Genomic DNA, 17,798 nt, shown 5'->3' on the forward strand with positions numbered 1-17,798 from the left:
TCACGGTTTCTGTAATTAAGGACAAAATGGCCTTAAAGCTACCTCTAGCTTGACTCTGAGGTTGTTGTGGATTCCAGGGTGAATCAGAGCATCCATAAAATCCCTCAGCAAGATTAAGATCTGTAGAGGAGAGATCAGGATGGTCCCTGAGCTGTCCCAGTGCTCCCTGTGCCCAGGGTAAGGCTGGGATGGTCTCCTGCTCCCTGGTGCTGTGTTTTATTTGCCACGTGTGATGTTGCCTAATCCCTGTCAATGTTCTGGCAGATACCACGGGCTCTGCTGGGCTGGGTACATGAGTTTTAGATAAGAGCAGGGCAAATCTTTGCTGGGATCTAATCGGGCATGAGCAGCTGAGGTGGCAGTTGACTTTCTGTTTCCCCCTTTTGATAAATGAATCTAGTTTGCAGGATCCCATGGTGGCTCAGTCCTGCAGTGCTCTGAACCTACTCAGCAAAATAATTGGGTCCTTTTAGAAGGTCAGGACTGGATCTCCTGACACCAGTAGTATAAAGAATGATGGGCTCTTCTTGTCATGTTTAGGTACCCAAATATCTGGCTGAAATGATGAGAGCTGCTGGTGAAGATGTGGGGGTTCAGTCCTGCAGAGCAGAAGCCAGGTGAGATGAAGGTGTGCTTAGAGCTAAGTGTGAAAATACCTTGCTAAAAAGAGGGAGGAACTGGAGCTGTGTTTACCTGCTGGTAGAACCCACGCTTGTTTGAGACAGAGAGGCAGGGGGTCTGCCTGTAATTTGAAGAGATGATTGCAGTAAAGGTACTAAGCATTAACTGCAGCCTTTATCTGCCAAGAGCTTGTCACTGGGTAAATAGTGTTATCACTGCTTTATTAAAGAGAAAATGAGATGGGCAGGCTAAAATATTTGAGTAGCACCTAACTTTTATAGTGCCTCAATTGAAGGGAATTAGTCATACATGCTAGGAACTGAAGGGAAGCATGAATGAACTAGTATTTGATGGAGCAGAGCATCAGTTATCCTGTCTGCCCTGCTGGCTATAGTTTAACCCACTTTCTGTCTGCAAAATCTGGAAAACATCACTTGCCTGTTAGCAGCACAAGTTCCCCTGCCTCTGGGTCTGCACCCCCACTCCTGAACAAACCCTCCCTGTCTCCAGGAGGTGCTGGTCTTGTACTGGTACAGAACCAGCCCAGGTTAATCTCTCCCATGACTTTTGAGAGGAACAAGCAAGACTTTCTACGACCTGGTGGTACAGATGAGCCGTGGAGCTGCTCCTTGGCTCCCTGACTCCTAAAGCTTCCTCCAGCTCCCAGTTGACCCAGTGCCAGCAATCCGTGGCCTTCAGCAAAACGGGCAGAGCCTCCTGGTAGTGCCGGGCCAGGAGGAGGATTCACCACCCCACAGCCTGCGAGTTCTTTTTTTAAAACTGGCTGCTTGAGCCTGAACCAAGATCACACAGTGAGTCAGAGCTGGGGCCGGGAATAGAAGATGGGAAGCTCAAGTTCGTGCTGGTAGTCTGACCACTGCTGAGCTCCTCCAGCTGCTGGGAAGCACAGCCCCCAGGAAGCCACCTAGTCAGAGGCTTATGTTCCAAAAAGAGGGGGAAAGGAAGGAAAAAAAAAACCACCCCAACACCCAGGACTAATAGTTCTTAATTGCTCGTCAACTTCCCCAGGCAGAAAAGGGGACATTTGTCTCCCCACCTGAATTTGGACTCTGGCACTTCAGCAGCTGAAGTCACAGCTTAGCTCTTCAGTGCTTTTTAGGTTCTGGTTTTTATTTTAATTTTTTTTATTATTCTTTTTTTTTTTTTTTTTTTTTTTTTTTTTTTTTACTTCCTTTTCTTCTTTTCTTTTTCTTCTTTTCTTTTTCTTCTTTTCTTTTTCTTCTTTTTCTTTCTTCTTTTTCCTCTTTTTCCTCTTTTTCCTCTTTTTCCTCTTTTTCCTCTTTTTCCTCTTTTTCCTCTTTTTCCTCTTTTTCCTCTTTTTCCTCTTTTTCCTCTTTTTCCTCTTTTTCCTCTTTTTCTTCTTTTTCTCTTCCCTTTTCCTTTTTTTTCTTTTTCTTTTTCTTCTCTTTTTTTTTTTTTTTTTTAGGGCATCACTCGCTGCATCTGGGTTGCCAAAAAACCCGTTTTTTTTTTCCAGGAAACAGCAGTGTCATTTCTCCTTGTCATCCACCCAGTGAGTGGGTTCTCATCAGTTCAAGTGACACCAAATGCAGGTGCTCCTCTGCTTTTTCCATGGAGCACCGGTGCTTTCAGCAAAGTTTGGGAGGGAACAGCTGCTCGTAGTGAAAACAAGACCATCCTGCTGATCCAAGCTGAAATGTGACATGGAAATGGGATTTTTGACCTTGAGAGGTACAAAGTGGCTCAAAGGAGGGGACACTGTGGAGATTAAAAATAACTAGAACTCTATAATGCTTTTGCAACTGGTAGGGCTGGATGAATGAGTTGCCAACAGAAAGCCAACTCTTTAAATAGTACAAATTAATATAAGCCTTTTGATGACCTATCAGCTGAAGAGCTAAGGATTTGCAACCTAAGGATTTGCAAACATTGATTGAAGAACTGCTGGGTTTCTGCATTTTTGCCTCCTTTTTCCTATCCTCTACTCATGAGTGTTCGCATAAAAAAAAAAAAAAAAAAAAAAAAGGTATTTTTTGATGCAGATGTTTAGGGAAGGCTGAGCTCTTCCTAGGGGCTGTGTGTATGGATCTGTGCGTGTGCATTTTTGCCTCCTGGTTCTGTTGAGCTGTTGTTGGAGGGTGAGATCCCGAGGTAATGTATAGATCTCTCTGTATAAACTTCTATACGTCCACAGCTATTCTCTGCCTCTGTCCCCTCACACACCCGCCAGGGGATTTGAAGCACTCATCTACCATGAATAATGTCCAGGGGCCAGGTCACAAGCTTCCCAGAGCATGGAATCCATTTGCATACAATCCAAGCAATTACAAGTCATGAATAGATTAGTAAACCCAAACAAAACAAGAAACTATTCACGCGGGGGGTAATTCTCCAGAAAGAAGGAAAGGGGGAAGGAAAAAAAAAAAAAAAAAAAGGCAGCAAGGCTTTTTTTTTTTTTTTAAAAAAAAAAAAAAATTCAAATTATTTGCGTGGAATTCCTGCCTGACCCACGGGGCTGATGGCAGCGGGGGAGCGGGGTTCGGGGGGGAAGGGGACACAGACCGAGGGTTCGGCCGCGATGCTCGGAGGGGGATGAGGAGGAGGAGGACGGGGAAGGGGGGGGTGGCCCGGGGCGGCCGAACCCCCGCGGCGGCCCCGCTCCGCCCGCGGCAGCGCATGCTCCCTGCCGGGCCCGAACCTGCCCATTTAAACAGCGGCGGCGCGGCGGGGCCGGGCGGTTCCGAAGCCCGGGGGAGGTAGGGCTGGGGGTAGTGGGAGGGGGGAAGCGGTGGTTCCGAACCTTTCCCCCCTCCCCACCCTGCGGGAACCCGAAGGGGATGGGGTGGGGATGCGTGAGGCTGCCCGGGGTTGCGGGGTTGTCGTCCCCCCGCATCCGCCGGGGGTTCGGGAGAGTTCGGATGGGTCAGAGCAGCGCTTGTGCTTACAGGCGGGAAGAACGCGCGGGGTCCCGCCGGGAACCATCGCTCCGCTGGGACCGGGAAGCTCCGGGCTCCTTCGTGGTCCTGGGGATGCTCCTCACCCCGGCGCTGGATCTGCTGGAGAGATAGGGAAAAAAAAAAAAAAAAAAAAAAGGAAAGCCTTGCGCATCAGGAAGCGGAGCAGGAGGGGCTGCAGGTAGGGCTGATGGGCAGGGGGTGCTGCATCTTCTCCCGCCTCCCCCAAGCCCTCTTAATCCGTGGATTTTTATATTTTTTTTCCTCCCTCCCCACGCTCTTCATTGTTACAGGGACCTGCGGTGAGCAAGTGCCTTTTAAAGATCATTGAAAGGGAGAAGAGTTTGGGAAGCGTGGTGTGGCTGACCGTGGACTTCCAGAATTCCTGAAGACTTGTGGGGACAGGTCAGTGAATCCTTACAATTAAATTAGGGCTTGGCAAAGAAAAAAAAAAAGGAAGTTTGCGTTGCACTGGGTTGTAGGCTCTGCTTGGGTTTGCTGCCAGGTTAATCTGGCTTTCCTCCTGAGGAGGCTGTCAGGTAAAGTGGTACCTAAATGTCATAGCAGGGGATTCCATAGATAACTGATTTTGGCATGATTAGAGCCTTTGCCTACTAAAATGCCTGAGTTGTTGATGGTAAACATAAATTAAAAGGCTAATTTATCTTCCCGTGGGTGACAGCTTCAGGAGGAAGAGAAAAGCCTTAGAAGAAACTAATACTTTAATTCTGGTGATAGCCAGACTTGGCAAGACACTTGATTTGCGTGGTTATGTTAACAAAAAAAAATAGAAATTGGGAGGGAAATGTGTCAGGAACTGGTGTCTTGGTCCTCACCTAGATCTGTCAGACTCTGGAGTGGTACAAAGAGAGTGGTCAGGCTCCAACCATCCCCCCTTCTGGCACTGGTACAGTTCCTGATGTGGGTTCAAGACAGCAGGGTTTGTGTGCATGTAATGTGAGAATAACTAGAAATTTATAGAAATATAACATGAGTGAGAACTTCAAAAGTACCCAAATGCCATAGGGATTGAAATCATGCAGGCACTCCTGAAAAAAACCATGTATCAACCTTTAAAGGGTTTCTGTTATTCACCCTACCTGCAAATTTCTTTCTTTTTTATTTTATTTTTTTTTTTTTTTCTACTGAGAGATGCTACCTGGGCTTTCTTGCATCATCCATAGCTACTGCCCTTCCACTGGGTGGGGAGTGGCTGTGGTGGTGGAGCCAGGAATGCCAGATTCCCAGCCTTCTGCTTAGATTCCAGGCAGTGCCTTAAACTCTGGAACTTATTACTACAAAACATTGTGGAAGCCAAGAGTGCTTGGCTTATGGGATTTGAAAAAAAGGATTAGAAATTTGATATGGATAAGAAGAATCTCCAGAATTAATAGCAAACTAAACGAGAGCTTTGCAAGGGATATAAATCCCTGTATTTCAGGGCAAACCCCACTCTTAGGATTTAGTGGGAAACTTCTCCTTGTAGGGAGATTTTTGTTGTGTTGTCTGCTGTGGGTATGTTCCCTGCAGTGTTATTTACAGAGGCTGTGCAGGGTTCTGGGAGAGTTTTTCCTCTTCTTGAGGAGGTTCTGATGAAAGCCTCAAGGTGTTTCCCAACATGGAGACATTGCAGAAGCCACGTGGCTTTGTCTGGAAGCTGCCAGGAGAGAAGAGTAACATTATTTATCTGGGAACAAAGCAGCAGATGAACAGATTTTGAGGATTTTCCTCACTGGAATATATAACAGGAGTGGTGGGCACAGCAGTGTCCTCTGGACAGACCCCAACTGGCAGCATCTTTCTGAAGGTGTGTGGTTGGTTTTTGTCAGTGAAGGGAAGTGCTGTACCTGTAGTGGGAGGACCTGAAATCTCTGGAGTGATGGCTGAGTTGGAAAATAGAGCCTGTGCACTGCTTTCTTTGCCAGAGTCCTTAGAAAACAGGGATGCCTGGCACAAACTTGCTGGCCTTTGCCCAAACTGTTTATTTCACTGGAGCACTCAAGTGACACTGTTTGGGGGGGTAGTTTTTTCTGGGTTTTTTTTTTTTTTTTTTTTTTTTTCCCTGAGTTACACATCTCTGCTCTTTGATTAAAGGCTCCACATGGAGCTGAAGGCAGTCCCTGGGCTCCTGTGGGTGATGGCATTGGGAGTGCAGAGGTTTGCAAATTACCTTAGGGAAAAGGAAGACAAACAGTGAAGCTCTGTAAAAACAGTTCTTTATAAGTAATATTTCTACTCACAGGGGTTATATTAGTCTGGATTTCTGGCTTCCATAGCTTTACACTGCCAAAATGCAGCATGAAAAGTTATGCTTGTGGCAGTTCCCTTGCTAAGCAGGCAGTGATGTGGTGAGAACTCCAGCCTGGTGCTGGGCTTGTGTGCTCTGCCCTGGCCATGATGAGTGGTTGGGTTGATTCAAACAGCCCATTAGTCTGTCAGGTCTGGTACCAGGCTAGACCAGTGCTGGGAGTTTGCTTAAATGACAAGAAAAAAACCCACATAGATATTGCAAGGTAATTTGCTGATGGGCCTTCTGTTTATTCTTGGGCAATTTAAGTGCATTTCATAGAGAGCAATTGATTTAACACTGATGCACTTCTCTGACTTGAGCAGCTCCAGAGGTTTCTACCCCTGTCATCACAGGGACTTTGGAGTTTCTCAGATGAGCTGCAAGTGGTGTAACATCTGTTTGTGTTTATCCTCCACTTCTCAGTGTTGTAGCAGCTCATCCAAGGAGTGCCTTGTTTTGGTAGCTGGCTGTTTTGGGTTTTCTTTAATGTAGGTGTTGCTATCTCCTTATCTTGGCTTAAGGCAACATCAAAGCAAAAGCACTTGACCCATGGAGTGAAAGTTGTGGAGGTTTGTGGTGGATTCCAGGCCATGAGGCAGCAGAAGGAGCAGAGGGCTGGGAGCTGCAGGTGGTGGCAGGGGTGTAAAACCTCAGTGAGTGGGGAGAGGATGGAGAGGGCTGTGCAGAAACCTGAAGGAGTTTTTTCTCTGCTGATTCTTCTCCATTCACTTGTGCTGTTGCAAACAATTCCATCACATGGTTGTGCCCTCTGGGTTCTGCAGGAGGTGGGGGGCAGCCAGCATCAGGCAGCTCCTTTTAACTGAAAATAACCCCAGACAGTCAACCTGGGAAGTCTTGTGATCCCTGGGCCGTGCAGCTGAGCTCATGATTGAGGTTGTGCTATGAGAGGAGCCAGGAGAAGCTTCTGAGCAGCTGTCAACTATTCTCAATGTTGATTTCTGAGTGCTCAGTATCAGCCCTCCAACAAAACGTGAAAGCAGAGACCCTCACAGAAGGAAATCCTGACTTTAAAAAAAAAAAAAAAAAAAAAAAAAAGGAGGAAATTTCAAAGCAGACTCTGCAAGGTAGTCAGGCAATATATGTGCTCATAGAAGGCTGCCTGTCAGCATGGGTCTGCAGAATGAAACAGAAATCTTGCACTTGCCACAGACAGAAGAATAGGAAGACAGCAAACCAAAGGCTTGTTTTTGCAGTTCTGCATCCTGGTGTTTGTATTGTTCACTCAAACCACACTTATCTCCAATATGCTGAATCCAGGTATCCCCTGAAACCTGTTCTACTTCTTTTGCTGCTGTTCCCCTTCACTGCTGTAAGAATCTGAGTCTGATCTTGTATCAGAGCTGCACAAGTTGCTGATGTGTCCACTAAGCTATCGAGTTGCTTGTTCAGAAAACATAAGTGTGTGGAACTACAAAGTCACCTTTTTATTATTTGTATGCATGCTGTTCCTTGGAGGTCCTCAAATTTGTGCCCTTCCTTCTTGTTTTCATGTCCTAAAATGTCAGTTCCTCTTGCAGTTCAAAAATATTTGTTTAACATTTTGCCAGCCTGCATAAGAGGAAAAACAGACCCCTGTGAATATTGTCTGGCAAAATAAGAAGTGTAATGTAGGCATGTGGTCCCAATGGCTTCTTTGTCTCCGTGCTGGAGGGTGGCTGGAACACACACAGCAAGGAGCAGGTGCTTGATTTGCAGCTCTGAACAGTTTTTCTTTCTCCATGTCACTGTACATGCACTAAAAGAAGCTGCTGCTAATCCAGAGCTCCAGCTCTGGCCCTGTCTTACATCCGGGGAAAGCTTGTCTGAGTAACACATGAAATCATCTCTGGTTTCTGCAAGAACCAACTTCTGGTGACTTCAGATGAGTTCTCAGAACTGCCAGGTTTTGAATACTCAGAGGGTGTAAGGATGGCTTCTGGTGAAATAATGAGGTTTATTTGAAAAAAAAAGAAACTTAAAACAGTGCTGGGCATTGGGTTTGGTTTGTGAGGCCTAAGGTTTTTCCCTTCAATCAAAGGATCAGATTTTTTTCCACCTGGATTCTTTTGGAAGCTGAAGATTTCCGGGGTGGTTTGTCTCCAGGAGCTTGGACTTGAGGAAAGGTGGAGATATAATGAGTGCAGTGACTCAAATCCACACGAGTTGTCAGCACTCAAAAAACATGAAATGTTCTTGCAGAGCAGGCTAGAGCCAACTTCAGGAATGATGTGTGCATAGTTGTGGATAGCACCTAAATCCTGCTTTAGATTTATGGGGTAAGGCTTTTGGGGAAATAGTGCAGGCAGTGAAGTCTGTGGGTCACACGTGAGGAGTGTTCCCTGCTGGGATCTGAGCTGCTACATGAAAAAAACCTGAGGGTAGTGGTAAAATCCCAGTTCCAGTGCTGTTCTGCCATCTCCTCCCAGCTGCCTGCTCCTGTTTTAGGAGCAGGGAGCAGAACTGGCTCTCCAGTTAGATTTGAAATGGATGTGAGGGTATTCCCTGAGCCCTTGGTCCTCTCTGGAACCTGGGTGCCAGTTCCATGCTGGTGATTTTATGGTGATTTTGTACTCCTTCCCTCAGCAGTGCTCTGTCTGGAAGCCTTGATCTGTTTTCTGCCTCTGGAGAAGCATCTGCCCCTTCCCCAAGATGTTATTGCTGCTTCTCTGTGGCTGTGCTGTCACTTCTGTTGTGATCATCTCTTTGGAGAGAGGGTCCCAAAGTGTTTTGGTGATCTCCAAGCTGGGAGAACTGACCCTGCTGTTGTCCTCTCCCAGTGCTCTGATGTCCTGGCTATTGCTGGGCTGCCTTGGTTGGGATTTTTGGAAAAAAATTCTCCCTTTGCTTGGAGCCGTGCAAACAGAATAAAGGATTGTTCTGGTCAGACAGAGGGTGCTTCCTTGTAGGTCTGTGCTGAGGGGCAGTTCATAACCACAAAGAGATGGAGCACAAAGGAACAAGGAGGTGACAGTGGCTTTCCAAGGCAGCAGCCTCTGCGTACCAGGTACTGGCTCTTGGTGTGACAGGAGAGGGCTTTGTGTGGGCTCTGTTGCTGTTGGACTCCAGAGGTGTGTTTGGGAATGTTTGTGACAAATGATTCCTGTGTGTGAGGGGTGATGGGAGCAGCTGGAGCAGTGCTGGAACAAAAGGCTGCTGTGCTCCAGCCAAGGCCGACTGAGCAATTAATGGGCCTGGAAGGGTGGCTTTTCATCAGGACTGACTAAAGCTAGGGCCAGGAGAGTGGCAGAATGCAGGCAGGAGGGGAGTCTGCCCATGCATATAAAAAGGAGAGCACAGGAATTGCACAGGGAATGACTGGAGGAAAGGAAGGAAGGAAGGATGCTGCCCAGCCATTAAATCTCTCAGCCCGTGGATATTGTTTCAGGGGAAATTCTTCCAACCTCAGTGCTTGAGATCCATCCATCCATCCATCCATCCATCCATCCATCCATCCATTCTTCCATCCAGACTGGACAAAATCACTGGAGAATGTGCTGTTGGGAGCAGCTCCAGGGAAGATGGTTCCAGAGGACCTCTTCCAGCTTTGATTTCTGGGAGCAGAGTCTGCATTTGTGCTGCCCCCAGATATTCCCATTCATCACTCTGTGATCAGATTCATCACATTAATTATTAAATTAAACTCTCTGTGCCCAGTGGTGACAGCAGTGTTGGAGCCTTTTGGGCAGGAGCAGGGAATCCTGTCTGTCCCCTCTTCCCTGGGATGCTGGTGCCCCTTCCCAGCTCTTCCTTGGCAAAACCAGCACTGGGGTGCAGCCCAGAGCATGCTGCAGGAATATCAGAGGCCTTTCTGCTGCTTTTGCTTCTTTACTCCTGTAAATACAGGCAAGAGAGAGCCCAGCATGGAAGGAAAATCCTTCCTCTACTCGAGGGCTTGAAATTCACAAACTTTCATTTATCCTCTGCAGACTGGTTCAGGATGCACTCAGGAACTTCAGCACTCAGACCACTTTCCTGCCTGTCCTGGTTGAGCCTGTGCTCAGGATCAGAGCAAGAAACCAAAACACCAGCCATGTGCAGTAAAAACTCAGCAGCCCTGCTCAGGGTGTGCTGCAAAATCCAGGGAGCTTTGAACTGGGACTTCATGCTTATTTACTAAAAAGCTAATAATTTAGGGCTATTTTTTTCCTGCATTCAGAAGTGAAGTTTGTGTGCATGAGGAGAAACAGGGTGGGCAATAAGGGTGCAATTCACCTCCTATAGAAATGGCAGCTTTGAGCCTTGTCTTTTCCAAAGTGGAAAACTCCTCTTCCAGACTCTCTGTGCTGCAGTGTGTTCTCTGTAGCACCTCCAGCTAAACCCCTGCATGTTCAGAGTCCATAACACATTAAACTGATGATAATGAGTGGGGAAAGAAAAAGGCTTATGGAGCTTCCCATAAAGCTCTTCCAGTGAAACTTAACTGTCTTAAAAAAAAAAAAAAAAATCTGATGGTGTGCATAATTGCAAAGATAAGAAGCAATTTCAGGCAGAAGTAAAATCACAGAATCTCATGTTTTCAGCCCCATGACTGCTCTGTTGTGATAAGGACAAGCAGGGACCTGGGGCCACTGATGAACTCAGAAGTCACCATGCTGCAGGCAGAGCTCTGTGCACACAAACCCCCTGTCCTCATGGGAGAGATCTCAGGACTCTGGTACGTGGTCTTTGACCTTCCTGCACCCCCCAGAAGCCCTGTTATGCCCTGCACACGTGCTCTTCACCTGTCCCTTTGGCAGAGGGTGCTGGTGTGACAGAAGGTGCCGTGCTGACAATTTGCTGTGTCAGCAGAACCTCAGCTCCCCTGAGCACTGGAGCCAAGGCTGGAGAGGGTGGAAGTGTCACCCTGCCAGCAGGGATCCCTTACAGCAGCTCCTGCTCCAGAGTCTGGAGATTTCTGCTTTATCCCCTCCTTTTTGGAGGCTCTTCCCCCATGGGTTGCTGCCTCTTCTTGCACCAGTTGTGGGGTCTCAGAGCAGGGGGATAAAACCCAAAGGTTCCCAGGGGAGCTGGGGGCTGCTGCCCTGCTCACTTTGCCTCTCCTGCACTCAGGGTCTGATGTGAGTGATGGGGGTTCTGTACTCCCAGCTGTCTTGGGGCTATTCCTCATGCTGCAAAGGCTCTTTGTCTCATTCAAAGCCATGACCTCATTTTAGAGACAAAACAGAGAGGGAGAAACCCACCAACCTGCCAGCAGAGGTCAAAGGGCTCCCTGAGAGATATGTTAGCATCAAACTTCTCCGGCAGGGACACAAATAACTGGAATTGCAGACCAGAAAATTACCATGAAAAAATGGACTAACTACCATGTGATTACAAAAGAGCCCATTAGTTCTGTGTGTGTCTAGGATTCAAAGTAGATCCTTTGAGGAAGAGCATGAGGTCGTGCTCCCAAAACTTTCAAGCCAAAGGGGCTGGGTAAGTCTGAGCCTGCAGCCTGATGCTTTCTGAGGGCTGCCATGGGGGGACTTGGAGCTGGTTGCTCTCTTTCCTCTCTCTTTCCTAGGCACACACCCTGGCAAATGTCACTTCTGGCAAAATGAGGTTGGGTTTAGGTGTTCAGTGGCAGCAGGTCCTGCTGGGGTTAAATTTGTCATCCCCCTCGCTGCCACTTTATAATCAGCCCCTTGGGGTCCTGTTTGGGCTGATGAATTCCCCTTCACCCTCCTGCTGGGGCTCAGAAGTTTTGTTTCTGCTGAGCTCCTGGCTCCTGCTGGCCCAGGATCCACAGCTTTGTCCCCTGCTTTCTGCTGGGACATCAGAACCATCCCCTCCACCCCGAGGCTGGTCCTGAGACTCAGCTCACCCCGTGGCTTCCACAGCTTTCCAAAAAAAAAAAAAAAGGCAGAAATGCCAAAGCTCTGTGGTGGAGTCCTAGAGCTGCCTTGGAGCTGCAGGATGGTGCTGGGGAGTCAGATGTGTCCTGTGCTTGTGTTTTGGTTGGAAACATCAAGTTCCCATTTCACTTCCCTTTCTCCCAGCCCTGTGAGCAGGCATTGCAAAGCTGACAGGATAAAGGTTGGTGCCTTCCCATCTCTTTTCACAAGTGGGGAAATCCTTCTCCTCCACTCAGCACACGTGGTTACACCTCAGAAGTTGTGTCCCTGGGTTCAGTGCTGTCCAGAACAGCTTCCACCAGAACTCTTCTCTTTCCCAGTTCCAGTTTGGTGGGGAAATCCTTTACTGTCTGCTTCCCCCTTTGCACTCCTGGGGATCATTTCACCCTAAGAAGGATTATGGGGATGCCAAGCTGTGAAATCCTGTGTGCCTGCTTAGGCAGGGCTGGTAGACAGAGGACTTAATTCCTCAAACTCCCCCAAAAGTCCACGTGCAATCATTTTACTTTGGGAGCTGCAGTGGATGAAAATGCAGATTCAGTGCCCAGGCAGAGCTCCACAGGGGTTTGCTGAGTGGGTTTTTTGGCTTTGCTCTGCCTGTGGGGACACAGGTGAAGATGCCACCAGCCTTGGGGAAGCTTTCTCTCTGCCTTTGATGTTCTGCAGGGCTTCTGAAGGACTTGCAGCTGCAGGGCTCTGGGGACTGGGTAGGTAGAGGCTGACAGTGGGCAGGGGCACTGCTGGATCCCAGCCATGGTCCTGGCAGGAGAGGGCAAAGTGCTCCCTCAGGGATGGGTGAAATGAACCTCATCTCTGCTGAGGATGTGTCTGTGGGTCCAGGATGTGTCCATGGGTCCAGGATGTGTCTGTGGGTCCAGAACGTGTCTGTGGGTCCAGAACGTGTCTGTGGGTCCAGGACGTGTCTGTGGGTCCAGGACGTGTCTGTGGGTCCAGGATGTGTCTGTGGGTCCACGACATGTCTGTGGGTCCAGGACGTGTCCGTGGGTCCAGGACGTGTCTGTGGGTCCAGGACGTGTCCGTGGGTCTAGGATGTGTCTGTGGGTCCATCCAGGCAGAGCAAACCCGTCCCAGAGCCTCCTTGGCAGAGGAGGTTGTGGGCAGGAGGTGCAGGTGACGTGGGGCTGGCTCTGCTGTGGGGTCCTGACCCACTGGAGTGGATCAGGCGTGGGGTGGATCAGGTGGAGTGTCAGGCGTGGGGAGCCCACTCAGTGCCCTTGGGAACAGCATCCCTCTCTTTTTCCTCACATCTCAGTATTCCCTGTACAACCTAACAACACAGCCCATTGTGCTGGGTGTTACAGCAGCTGGGTGGAGTGTTTCAGGCTCAAGTGTAATTTCAGTGCCTTTAAAAGCCTTTGGGGGACTTTTTCTTTTTTTCTTTTTTTTCCTTTTTTTTTTTTTTTTCTCCCTGAAGAGGACAGCAACACCAACAAGGGATAATTTGATGGATTACTCTGCAGGGCTGAGGGACTCTCCTTAATCCCCTTTGTGGGCCTGTTTGACTGGAGGCAGAGCAGAAGCCCCCAGCCTCAGGCAGAGAAAAGGCAGCTCAGCAGGGTGGGTTTTCCACCCTGAGATATAAATACAGCCCTGGTCATGTGGGGCCGGATATAATCTGTGCCCGTTACCAGACTGCAGAGAAAAGGGGCACCTGGAGGGGGCTTATTTTTCCCCTTTCCAGTTCAATTTACATTTTTTTTTATTCTGCTAAAAATAATCTTAAAAAGAAAAAAAAGAAGAGGGGGTGGGGGAAAGGCTGACTCAGACCAAATGCCAGGGTGATGGGCATGGTATTTAAACACCGAAAATGAGCTCAAGTGAAAAGCAGAACCAGATCATCTCTCCTTTTCCCCTCCAAAACATGAATAAAAGCAAGAGCTTGGGTCATGCAGTAGAAAAACAAAGCTGTGGCTCTGCTGTTGAGCCAGACAACCTTGTCTGGAGGTCTGGAGTTGTTTATAGCCACCCTGACACCGACTCAGGGAAGGGTGACCAGAAGGAGTGAGGCTGATGAGGCTGAAAATGCTGCTGCTTCAGTTGAATTGTGTGTGTTTAGGGGGGTGTGAGGCTTAATGAAGTTTGCTGATTAGATCCCAATCATGAGCACTGGTGAGACCATGAGGCACAAGCAGTCCCATTGCAGACCCTGCAGCGGGGGTTGAAGATCCCCCTGCAGCTGAGCTCAGCTTTGGGATATTTCTTGGGACACTCAGCCCCCCCTCACACTTGGGCCTCCAGTGCAGTCATCTTTTGGGGTGTCCCTGATGGAAAATAGGGTTGAGCTACAGAGCAGCCAGGCAAGATTCCCAGGAAATGGTCCCAAGTTGTCCCAGGGGAGGTTTGGATTAGATACTGGATGGAACTTCACTGCGAGGGGAATTAAACACTGGGATGGGCTGCCCAGGGATGTGGTGGAATCACCACCCTTGGAGGTGTTTAAAAGATGTGTAGGTGTGCTGGGGAACACGGTTTAAACCCTGGACTGGGTAGGGTGAGGTTAATGGTTGGTAGAGTTAGGTTATGGTTGGACTTGAGGATCCTGAAGGTCTTTTCCAACCATAAGGATTCCACGTTTCTGTTGCAGCCCTGCTGCTTGTCTGCAGAAAGCACAGAACCCACCTCCTCTCTGCATCCTCTTGCCTTGGCCACCCTCATCCTCCCGTGGGCTGCAGCAGGGATCTCCCAGGCACCCTGAAGCCCATTTTTGGGTGCTGCTGGCCCTGGCTCCTGCCAGCTGCAGGGAGGTCACTGTCCCCCTCTGGCATCACAGGGGTGCCAGGGTGATGTCTGTCCCTTTGGGAAGCCTGGCAAGCTCCAAAAGTGTCACTGCTGAGTCAGTGACCCCTTAGTCAGACAGCAGTTCCTGTTTGGAAGGCAAGGGGAGGAGGAGGAGGAGGAGGAGGATGGGCTGGAACTGAGCACTTTTTGCTGCTGTGTCTTTTCCGCTGGTCAGACGGGCACGGGAGCTGGGGCAGCCAAAGCCTGGGAGAAAATCCTCCTGCCTGGAGCAAATCCTTGGTCTGCCAGAGGAAGAAGCAGGTTGTGGGACAGGTCAGTGGAGCCTGTTTGCTGTTGGTGTTGTGGGGTGAGGGTAAAACACCCCTAGAGCTTGTGGCACAGCTCCCAAAGGCAGTGTGAGATGCCAGAGGTGTGGAGAGGGAAGGACAAGCAGGACAGAGCTTTCCCCAGCCTGGAAAGGATCCTCTGGATGACAGGCAGAGGGAGGGCAGTGCTGTTAGCCTGCCAGGCTGGGAAAGCATCTTTTCCTTACTCCCATTCTTAGTAAATATTTCGACCCTTTCATCCATCTCACTGGGACCTTCTTTGCCTGTCCCTGCTGCCTCTGCTGTATCCACTTGATGAATGTGGAACAAATACTGCAGCATGGCAAGAAAGAATCAGCCTCCAACCCCGGGAAATTTGCATGTCTGCCTTTGATCCAAACTGCTTGGAAGATGTGAGCTGCTGCAGGGACTTTTTCCCTTCCCCTAACTCTGGATGCAGCCGTAGCATCTCGGATTTGCCCTGCCTTACCAACCAGATCCTGGTGTCTGGGCTGCTGGATGCTGGGGTGAGGGAGGGAATTTCAAATGGGCTGAGGTACCCAGGTCTTCTTTTTCCTTGTCTGAGGGGATTTCCACCCAGTGCTGCTCTTTCCCTAAGCCGAGCTGCCCAGTGTGATATAATGGAGCCCCTGAGCTCAAAGGAAACTCCGAGTTAATTCAGAGAGACTAAATAAATTGCTGTGCTCCCATTCCTCCTTAATGACCACTCCCCTCTCCCCACACTGTGAATGGGGTCAAGGAGATTTGGGAAGGGAGGGGGAAGGGGGGAGAGGGTCAGGAGAGGTCGGGTGAGTTTTCCATTTCATCCTGCTGAAGCCTGCCAGAGCTATTCTCCATGGTGGATTTCACATTCAGCAGCAGTGAATGGACACTGATAGCTGTGAAAAGGACGTGGCACTGGATGAACAGCCCTTCCCTAAGCACTCACACTTGGGCTTTCTCCCACCCTTTTCTTCCCAAGGGCTTTCCAGGGAGTGGGGAATTAATAACATTCAGCAAGAGCTCCTTGGAAGGTTGGAAATGCAACCTCGTGGCTCTCGATGGAAACCCAAGGAAAACCAAGCTCAGGATCTTTGGTCCTTCCCTCTTTCCTCTGGGTTTCTGCACCAAACCTGCTGTGCCACGAGGAGGGAAGGAGTGGGTCTGTGTCACCTGGGAACAGCACAGGGACACTTGGGGTGTCTCAGGGTTTGTTTCTTCTGATTCAGATTCTGTGAGCGAGGGCAGACAGAGCAAAGGCTGAGAGGAAGGAAACTGGAAGTGAACTCGTGCTGCTGATGGGGGTTGCTTGGTGTAAATGAGTCTGGATATCTGACATCCCTGATCAATTCAGTCCCCTTTCTGCACACGTCTGTGCCTGTGCTGGTGCTTTTCTCAAGCTCAGATGAGGTGGGGTTTGTCTGACAGGGCCCTGCTGCTTCTCTGCACCACCTCGAGCAGGGGAATACATCTGTCAAAACTTTTCCTGTGGCCTGTGCACAGAGAACAAACTCTGCTGGGGAAATAAACGTGGGAATCCAGTCTGCTGGCCCACTGCCTTTAGAGAAATGGGCTCAGGGATGTGTTTTCCCTGGCTCCATCCCTGCTGCTTCTCCTTGCTCCCTGCTGCTGGGTGAGATGTGGTCCCCAGGGCAGGCTGTCTGTCTGCCTCCCTGTCCTTCTGGGTGCTTAAGTGGGAGAGAAGAGAGGGGACAGGAGGCACCAGGACTGCAGGAGCTGCAATCCTTTCTGCTTTGGTTGCTGTTGCTGAAAAATCCCCTCTGTGCAGGTGTCCAGAGCCCTCTCCTTGCTGGCTGCTTTGCTCCTGCCCTCCTACCTGGCAGCCAGGTGAGCTGATCTGAGAGCTGCTCTGTTGTTTCTCTGCAGAGAAAGGAAAGGAAGGATTTGGTTTCTTAGCTTAAAAGAGAACTCCTGGATTTAAAGATGCTTTGCTTGTGCTTGGGGAGGGAGAGGAAGAGCAGAGGAGGAGCCCTGTTGCCCAGCAGTAGATGATGATGTCCCCATGGCACGACAGCTCCAGGAAAGCCCCACATGTGGCTTCCTTCTGCTTCTGTGCTCAGGAAACCTCACACAGAAGGGTTGGGATGGGATGGGATGGGATGGGATGGGATGGGATGGGATGGGATGGGATGGGATGGGATGGGATGGGATGGGAAGGGCTGGGCTGGGCTGGGCTGGGCTGGGATGGGCTGGGATGTCCCTTCTGGGGGACTGGCTGGGACCTTGGCACTGTACTCCATAGGGAAGGAGAAATACCCTCCCTGTTGTAGAAGTCTGGGGAAACTGAGGCCAGAGGCCAAGAAGTGCCTGTGGCCATGCAGCTTTTGGCTGGGAAAGGTCTCCCTGGCACAGGACTCCAGATCCCAGCAGGCTGGACAGGCTGCTCCCAGCTCTCTGCCAGCAGGATCTGGAAATGACAGGAGCTCCCAGCTAGGAGGTGGTTTGCCTGACTGCCTCCTTCCACATCAGAATAAAGTTACAGAATGCCAGACCTGAGCAGTCCCCCTGCACAGTCTGTCAGATAAATTGTCCTGGGAGAGATTAGCAGTTTAAATTTCAAGTTTAAATTTCAAGTTTCAATGCCCTTGCTGCCCGGGCTGCCAGAGCCCAACTGCTCCCCCCAGAGCTGCAGGGCACATCCTCCTTGTCTTTAAAAAGAAAAACAACCCCATGAGCTAAATCTGGCTGTTTGTGAAGTGCCAGCAGGTCAGGAAGGGAAGGTGAGAAATGTTAACAGTGGGGCAGGGCTTTGGGCAAGGTTCAGGTGTGGGGCCAGCCCTGGTGTTTCCTTCTCGGGCCGGCGTGGGGAGCGGTTCCGAGGTGCCCAGTGAGCTCTGGGTCCCTGTTTGCTCAGCACTGCCTGGCTGCAGGTGTGGTTTGCTGCTAATAACACCTTGGTGTAGGGAGGGCCCTGAAACCAAACCCATGTGTGTACCTGCAGCTTGGTTCCACCTCTGCTTCCCTCCAGACTCCTCCAGAAGCTTTTCCTGAAGGCTCCGTGTCCCGGATCGTGCTGGAAGAGGTGAGTCCT

General features: G+C 49.7%; 1 protein-coding gene across 16 annotated transcripts in view; it reads left to right on the forward strand.

Annotated features, from left to right (window-relative positions):
• Window positions 1-472: 472 nt before the first annotated feature.
• The window catches only part of SLC45A3 (solute carrier family 45 member 3), a 29,851-nt gene continuing 12,525 nt past the window's right edge, over window positions 473-17,798 (forward strand). For 3 of the 16 annotated variants that reach the window (XM_071768132.1, XM_071768130.1, XM_071768138.1), the window contains exons 1-5: window positions 3,239-3,359; window positions 3,551-3,738; window positions 3,851-3,962; window positions 8,754-8,851; window positions 17,736-17,789. The gene's annotated coding sequence lies outside the window, so the exon portion shown is untranslated. Of the gene's footprint in view, window positions 618-2,119; window positions 2,335-3,238; window positions 3,360-3,550; window positions 3,739-3,850; window positions 3,963-8,753; window positions 8,852-13,447; window positions 14,754-17,708; window positions 17,790-17,798 lie in introns of those variants that run through there. The other 13 variants (XM_071768129.1, XM_071768127.1, XM_071768136.1 and 10 more) reach the window with 6 other exon arrangements.

Source organism: Heliangelus exortis, chromosome 25 (genome assembly GCF_036169615.1).
Source record: "Heliangelus exortis chromosome 25, bHelExo1.hap1, whole genome shotgun sequence".
Classification (NCBI taxonomy): Eukaryota; Metazoa; Chordata; class Aves; order Apodiformes; family Trochilidae; genus Heliangelus; species Heliangelus exortis.